The sequence below is a fragment of the Anguilla rostrata genome, chromosome 1 (assembly GCF_018555375.3).
Source record: "Anguilla rostrata isolate EN2019 chromosome 1, ASM1855537v3, whole genome shotgun sequence".
Classification (NCBI taxonomy): domain Eukaryota; kingdom Metazoa; phylum Chordata; class Actinopteri; order Anguilliformes; family Anguillidae; genus Anguilla; species Anguilla rostrata.
Window position 1 is genome coordinate 80,570,553 of NC_057933.1, and position 8,756 is coordinate 80,579,308.

The 8,756-nt window shown below is 36.6% G+C and overlaps 1 long non-coding RNA gene across 1 annotated transcript; it reads right to left on the bottom strand.

Moving 5' to 3' along the window:
- Positions 1-267: 267 nt before the first annotated feature.
- On the bottom strand, positions 268-2,141 carry LOC135237392 (uncharacterized). The gene is made up of 3 exons (XR_010324810.1): positions 1,839-2,141; positions 1,158-1,352; positions 268-320 (listed from the first exon to the last, which is right to left on the bottom strand). It is a non-coding gene; the product is annotated as an uncharacterized LOC135237392 (long non-coding RNA).
- Between the last annotated feature and the right edge of the window lie 6,615 nt (positions 2,142-8,756).

Sequence of the window (8,756 nt, forward strand, 5' to 3'; positions counted from 1 at the left end):
GGTAGTAGCTCTGATGGTCTCTATCCTTTAAGTTCCCCGCATTGGGAGCTGCAGTTGCTTTAGTCTATGTAATGAAATATTGCTTTATTTTATTGTTTTTTTTTTTTTACACTGTAAGCCTGGTCATGTGATTGTGCTATACTTAAATTTCATCTTTAAAAGACAAAGATTTTGACACAGTTTTGATACAGCACAAAGGTTGTGAGAACAAATCACACATCTTTTTTATATTTTTCACCCTTTGTAAAGTATAGATGTGAATGTATTACCTTCATAGTGCTTGGTTTCCTCAGGCTGGACCTCATTTTCCATGGAAATGCCTACAACAGTTAGAATATGATCAGTTAAGTTCTTTGGCATTTCAACTGTAGGGAAAAATAGACATGGTGGGTCTAGGTGTTTCATCTTTTCAGTTCCACGTTATGAATTAAACTTTTGTTCATATGTTGCTGAAGGAATGTGCCATTTGTACAATGGTTTTTGTTTTAAATGCAACATTATGAATATGAATCTGTGGTATTTTGTTTTATACACAAAACAGAAATGAAGTGTTGAAACATTTTCCCTTAAATTTTTAGAACAGGAAATGTGTTGCAGGTATTATTCTTATGCTATTGCGTGGATGTGTGTATCATTTTAGTGAATTTAGTAGTATTGCTTTCACTTACTACTTTGAACTTTTACAGGGATTTCAGGAAACTGAGAAAGGACATTATACTGAGAATATTGGGAATATGTGCCATTTCTAAGGGGAATCTGGGCTGTATATGCAAATAATTTTGGTCATTGTGAGAGAAAAAACAAACAAAGGCTGGGATTTAATGAACAGTTGTTCTTAATGACCAATAACTGCCAATTAAAAATAATTTATACCTTTTCTTCATAAACTCAGAAATGGCAAGTTTCTTTTGATTGTTAAAAAAAAAAAATGTTAAGGACAATTAATTGAATTTTATTGAAGTTAATTGAATCCCAACCAAAAATAAAAAATAAAAAAACAATAAAGACACATTTGCCAATAAGAAATGTTTTCATTACCAGCAGTCCTTAACACAGGAGTTTCAGTAACAAGTATAGAAATGAAATGAAATCAAATCAAATGTCTTCTCAGCCCATTTTTACGAACAGCAAGCATCAGACTTGTAGACGTATCTTACCATCCAGTTCAAACGGACCTTCTTCATTGCAGAGGCATTGTAATTGTGCCTCACATTTCAGCTTGATGCGGGTTCCACTGATACTGCAGTGTTCTGTTTGCTGGATGGAGCTGCAGACGTTTTCTGAGTCCCTCATTTTAAAGCACTTAGTGACATTGCACTGCAATTCCTTTATACAGTACACAGCTTCTGCACCTGAAATAGAGTTGACACACACACACACACACACGCACATTATTTTTTAATAAATTATTGTTCCAAAAAATGTTTTCTCAACAGTTTTATTTGAATTAAATATGTTCTTTCCTGTGTTTATGAGCATAACATGTTGAGTACAACCTGTGTTATTTTATACAGCCTTTTTGCTCCCTTTTATCATGGGTGCCTGCAGTTTTGGAGGTGACTGTATGACACAATTAAATCAGATGTTATAGTGTAAATGGAAATAACAGAATCAATTCCATAGGTGTAAGATTCATTTTTTAACTTTTGGGGAGACACACCGCTGGACCACCTGGTCTCATGTAATCAAACATCAAGCCTCTTTTACTCTGAATCAGAGAACTGACTCAGTATTGAAGTGAATATTTAATTTGACTGAAGTGGACAAATATCAAATATATGGTTTCAGTATAATTCTAGTCACTCTGAATCGCACTTAAGGAAAAAATCAAACCTTACCGATGTGATGAGAAGAAATCAGCAAGAGAAGGTAAAAAATCAGCGTCTTCATCTTCTGCAAGAGAAAATTTGCACTTAATTAATCTTGTGAAAGTACAAAGCTGTCTTTCAGCACAGTCATATGTTGTGGCATTAATTTTATTTTGTTCATCTTACAATTAAGTATTAGTTCTGTAAATGTGTGTTTTTATATTACATGTAAAAGCTCAAGCTATCTGATCGCACACAATGAATACATAGCCTGGCATAATCAAAATTAGAAATACGTAGTAGTTTAAGGGTCCCATCAGACACACAGGCTAACATAGCCTAGCTGACTGCCGACTCGTTAGGAGACCGACCTCAAACACTCCAGCCACCCATTTTGGGTCCTGATGCACAGTTTAAAAAAACACTACAACAGAGGATGACGATGCTGTTGTTCACTCAAATATGGAAGTGAAAAAGGAATTACATTTAAAAAAATGAAGTGAAAAGTTTGGTTCTTTATTTGGAGTTGCTAATAAAACATTTAGCTATGATCATAAAGAATTACATGAACGTACAATCTAGGAACCAAAATTAGAAATATGTAGTAGTTTTAGGGACCCATCAAACACATCTGCTACAATAATCTATCAGACTGTCGGCTCCTTCCGACACCATCCTCAAATGCCAGCTAATTTGAGTTCCGATGCGTAAAAAACACTGCAACAGAGGATGACGATGCTGTTGTTCACTCAAATATGGAAGCGAAAAAGGAATTACATTAAAAAATGAATTGCCATGGGCAGAATCTTATCAATAACTGTATAAACAAAAAGTTGCGGCCTAACCGTAGGAGACAAAGCAATTAGCATATTAGCCTCCCGGTCAGATCTCTGATTCTTTCCACATATGGAACATGAAATACCAACTTAAGCTTTTAAATATCGGGATCCAAATTAAATATACTTCTCTAATACTGGGACCCAAATTATAAATACTTCTAATATTAGAACCAGAATTAGAAGTAGTAGTTTAAGGGACCCATCAGACACACAGCCTAGCATAGCCTAGCTGACTGCCGACTCATTAGGAGACTGACCTCAAACACTCCAGCCACCCATTCTGGGTTCCTAGGCGTATTTAAAAAAAATCACTGCAATAGAGGATGACGATGCTGTTGTTCACTCAAATATGAAAGTGAAAAAAGAAATAACTACACAAATAGCTTTATAATAAGTGCTACTAGCGCCACTCAGCTTGAGTGTCCTTATGCACGGACCTTCTTCTGCACAAACCTCTGTGAGTGCCTGCGTTATCCTTCCGTGTGATACATAATCTATGAATCCATCCCTTTCACTTCCAACATGGCAAAAGTGCAAAAAATATGAATTTCTCTGTTTCATCTGGAAAACACTTTTCATATATATTTGAGGATTGGCATAATAATTATACTTTTACTGTTTAAGTGGGACATTTTGATTTCATTTGATCAAAATTCATCTTTCCTTCTCTCCATTAGATTTCCTGTAGCATTAGTGTTGTCTGTATGTCTTATTTTTTTATAAATGTTTTTTTATTTTTATATTTTGTTGGTTTGGTCTTGTCGGAATATTCTCGTGTAGTCTCTGATCCACGATCCAGGCAGGTCTCTCCTCCGGTAAGATTATTACAAAAGGTTTGATGAAAATGGCCCCAGATCTGAAGCAGGTGGATCTCTTTTCTTGTAAATACATCCCAAAATATTGAATGAAAATGGCTCCATATATGAAGCAGGTGGATCTTTTTTCTTGTAAATACGTCTCAAAATATTAAATGAAAATGGCTCCAGATCTAAAGCAGGTGGCTCTCTCCTCTCTCCCCTGGTTCTCTCCATTCTTCCTGATCCTGGGTGCTGCAGTCTCCCCTGATAAGAACTGGGGTTGCTTTCAGATCATCTTTTCCAGATCAATCTCCTGTGTCACAGTACCTTCACTGAAAATAGTGGGCATTCTGAAATGAAGGAAAATAAAATCAAGTTAATCTACAACAGGCAGTCATCATGAGTCAAAGTGTCTGACTGCACCACCAAGCATCAAAATAGTTATGTGGAATAATTTAGTGGAGCTGCTCAGTGGCCAACAATAGAGGATTGTGGTTGTACTGGGCAGATCCCAGGTGTGAATGTGTCTGAGTGTGAAGCAGGGCGTTCCTGCAAAAGAGCATCTGTGCTCAGTGAACGTACCCTGGGTAAATAAAGGTTAACCCCTTAGCGCACAAGCCAAATCTTGCCAAGCCCATTTAGGGGGTACCCTATTTAAAGCTTTATAATGCCAGATGTGAACACCACAGAGACTTGAAAAATGGCTTAAATGAAGCAAGACATTTGTATAATTTACAATACTAACAGAGATTAGTTTATATTGCATACTTTTAGAAGAAATAAAGTGCCACAAATCCAATTGTTTCGACAAAAAATCAAAAATAAATTTGCACTTTTTAAGTTTGCAATGAAATACTAAGAGATTGCATATATACAGGTTAAACTATACATGTGCTAGATCAAAAACTTCTTGACCACAAGTTCATAAAATCTAAGGGTGGATATGTAGAACTACTATAGATGTATGAAGCAAAAACTAAGCAGTGTACCCAGCGTCTCCAAATCTATCCAAAATGTCTAAATTATGCATTGTTGTAAATCACAACATATTCATGCATTTCACTACAAATCAATTGTTTTGACTCAAGAAAATCACTGTTGCTTAATTTTCAAATGGGAATTACAAGCTTTCAGCCAGTACAGTGGTCTAAAATAGCTAGGTGTCCAGAAACATATCCAAAATCTCTCCAAAATTGAATAAAATGCTTTTTGTCCATTATAAAGCATATAAATGTTGTAGTCTGTATTAGTATCTATTTGCTGTTAGTGTTTATTTTATGTTTCTGTAAGTTTATTATTTTTCACATCCTCCGTCCCAGTATTTTCATTCTCCCGGTCACTTGTCTCCCCAGCGCCGTCTCTGTGTCTGTGTTCCCTGAGCTGCTTCACTCCCCTGTATTTGCGTGATTTCACTATTCGGGTGGTTCCGGGTTTTCGTGGTTTCCCCCCTTCTTTCCAGTCTCGTTTTACTTACTTCCTGCTTATATCTAGTTTTACTAATTTCTACTAATCCTTACTAACTTATAGATTGTAAAGTACTAACCTCATTAATATACTAACATGTTAATATTACTAATGGATTAACAAACACTAGGTTTGGGTTTTTGATAGATTAAATCACTATACTAATACATTACAGTTTTTGTTTATTGCTAAGACACATTTAATGAAACAATATCCCTTTTTCTCCGAACTATTAACACAATCCCAAAACTACACATCAATCAGCACAAACCTCAAACATCCATGCCAAACTCAAATTATCTTCTCAAAAACATATACTCTTCCATCAAAATTAAACTTTGCCTTCAAATGGCACACACAAGCCATCGAAAACACAGACAATGTAGATTACCCATAACACACCAGTGAGATAAATTCAAAGCACTACTGCAAAAACCTTTTATAGCAGTGTGTAAGGAGTTATTTTCTCCTGGTTATTCTACTTATTTTATGGTTTTCAGATTTTGATCTTTGCAATTTTACACTACTAACAAATGCGGGAGCGTGCAAATTTCCAAATATTTTATCTGTAGTACTGAAAAGTGATGCTGAGTGAAAAGTACTGTACAGTAACCACAACACAGTTGAAGGAACAAAAAATGTAGTATTTTCAAAGGAGAGTAGAATTCATAAAAGGAACTCAGTATATGCAGCACTATAAACAAAAACAGCAATAAAATCTAAAGAACATATAGTCTGTAAATACACTTCAACATTACATAGACAGCATACCCTCTCACAGTAGTACAGCAGATACAATATGTAACATTACAGTAAATTATAGTACCTGTTTTCTTGTCTGAAAGTATGGACAATGGATGCCACTGTGAAACGATTCAAGTTTGGCTGAACTCTCTGTCCAGCTTCCCTCATCATCATACCATGCATCAGCACATGGTCAATCAAGGTGGCACGTATTTCGTCTGGGACAAATTGCCTCCCGCCTCTTCGTCTCCTTTGTCTTCCTGATCTTTGGACAGCTTGTCCATTTTGAGGATCCATTGTTCAAAAGCACACAGACGCAAACTGTGGCCCTATTTATTGATCCAGAGATTGTGACCGGTGTGTAAACAATTTTGCTGCCAAGTGTTTCCACCTAGAGAAAGGTTTAGGTTGTGATGACTTGAGTTAACTGTTTTGACTACCAGTGTTTGTTGCATGTGCACAGTGTGTAACCAGTGATTCATGAGAGCATTTGTTTGTAGAGATTTGCAGAAAAAGTTTAACAATTTGCAGCATGTGTTAAAACAAGTGAAAAGTGTTTATAGTTTTGAGAGATGTGTTGGTCCTCTGAGAACTGAAGTAATAATTTGGGAGTTTTTGCTAAAAGAACCAATTTTAGTGTGTTAGCAATCGAGAAAAACTGTAACCATTCTCCCCTTTTCCATGCTGCGCTGTAGCTCCGCCCCTTTTCTTTCTAGTAAATTCTAGTCTGCCCTAACGCTGAGTTCTGCAATTGCCTGCACCTGTCTCTTGCTCTAACTGCACCTCTCTCTCTCTGCATGTGTTTTACCTGCTAAACCCAGGCTGTCTGTTATCATTGTTGTCTATGTGATTCCAGTCCGCATTTTGTCAGTCCCCTGTCATTTAATTAGTTATCCTAATGTTCTTCACCTGGATGTTGTTTGTTAGTCCGCCCTCACGTAACCCCTCCTTGATTGTTACCTTCCCCAGTGTATAAATGTCTTTTCCACCAGCTCCCTGTCAGAACGTTGATCGTATTCACTGTGCTGATGTTTTGTAAGCCTTTGTTTATCGAGATTCCTGAGACGCCCTTTCCGTACGACTTCGAGTTTGCCTGCCCCTTTTGTTTGATTGCTTTCTGGTTTGACCTTCGCTTTGTTTTGACTTCTCTTTTGCCTGTTCCTTTGTACCTTCGCCTATCTGATCTCCTGGTTTTTTATTTTTTGCCCGTTTATCACTATTCTTTTGGAAACTCGATTTTGTACCGTCCAATCTCTGATTACCTGGCTTTGAACTTTGGACTGAATAAAGACAACATTTTTTGGATTTCCCTGGTCTGCGTTTGGGTCCTTGCACAGAACATTACAGATTGATCTGGAAAAGAGGATCTGAAAGCAGCCCCAGTTCTTATAAGGGCAGACTGCAGCACCCGGGATCAGGAAGAATGGAGAGAACCAGAGGAGAGAGGAGAGAGCCAGCTGTTTCAGATCTGGAGCCATTTTCATTTAATATTTTGGGATGTATTTACAAGAAAAGAGATTCACATGCTTCAGATCTGGAGCCATTTTCATCAAACCTTTTGGGAGAATCTTACCGGAGGAGAGACCTGCCTGCTTTAAATCCAGGGTTGTTTTCATCAAAGATTGAAGGTTTCTTTATCCGTATCCAGAAATAAATGTATTTTTCCGGCGGGAGATGCAGCTTTCCACAGATACAATGGACAACAGAGCAACACAATACAGCAATACAACAAAAGACATCACAAGACAAGGTAAGAAAATAGGTGTAAGTAATTTAAAAGGTAATAAAAACACATTATTGGGAGAAACTTACTAGAGGAGAGCCACCTGCTTCAAATATGGAGCTATTTCCGTCAAACATTTTGGGAGACATGTACCAGAGGACAGACCCGCCTGCATTAAATCAGAGGTTATTTTCATCAGAAGTTCAAGGTTTCTTTATTCATATCCAAGGATAAATTTATTTTTCAGAAAGAAGATGCAGCATTCCACAGGTACAATGGACATCAGAACAATACAATACAGCAATACAATACAGAAGACATCACAAGAAAAGGTAAGAAAATGTGAAAGTCAATTAAAAAGTCATGAAAACACATTATTGGGAGAAACCTGCCAGGGGTGAAAACCTGTTTCAAGCCTGGAGCCATTTGCCATTACCTAAAACTTTGCAAATATGTACTTAAAAAACATGTATCTGACCTACACAAAGAGAACATTCCAACCAGAGCTTACCAATCAAATTAAAAAAAAATATATATATATTCGTGATTAAAAAAGGACATACAGACAACACTAATGCTATAGGAAATCTAATGGAGTTAACTGCCCAAGGAGTGAAGGAAAGATGAATTGTGATCAAATTAAATTACTGGAATTTCCCAATTAAACAGCAAAAGTATAATTATTATGCCAGTCCTCGCACATATATAAAAATGGTTTTTAAAAAAATAGATACAGAGAAACTCATATTTTACTCAGGATTATGTACCTAATGTTACCGTATATACAGCTATTGTACTTCCGCATGTTGGAAGCGAAGAGTACGTAATATCCTTCTTCCGTTACGACGCATGGACATGTGTGGAAGTTTTTGCGGCCGAGGAGCGCGTGCAGAACGAAAAGTGAAGGTGAACAGAGCTAGTTGTCTAGTTGTAGTTATTATAAAGTTTTATTTTTTTAACTTTCATGTAAGTGAACAATAGCATGGACATACTATATTGCAGTGTTTTTTAAATCTATTCATAGGGACCCAAAATGGGTGGCAGTAGTGTTTGAAGTGGATCTCGACACGAGTCGGCAGTAAGCTAGGCTAGCTAGCATGTGTGTATGATAGCTCCTTAAATCTACTACGTATTTATAATTTTGGTCACAGTGTTAGAGAAGTATTTCTAATTTAGTTCCCAATATTAGAAGTATTTCTAATTTGGACCACAATATTAAAAAGCTTCAGTTGGTGTTTCCCTGACCGGGAAGCTAATATGCTATGTTAATTGCTTTGTCTTTTCTTGTTAGGCCACGACTGTTTGGTTATACATTTTTTTATAAGTTTCTTTCCGTGGCTGATTATTTTTAATATAATTTCCTGTGCTTGTGTGTGTGTGT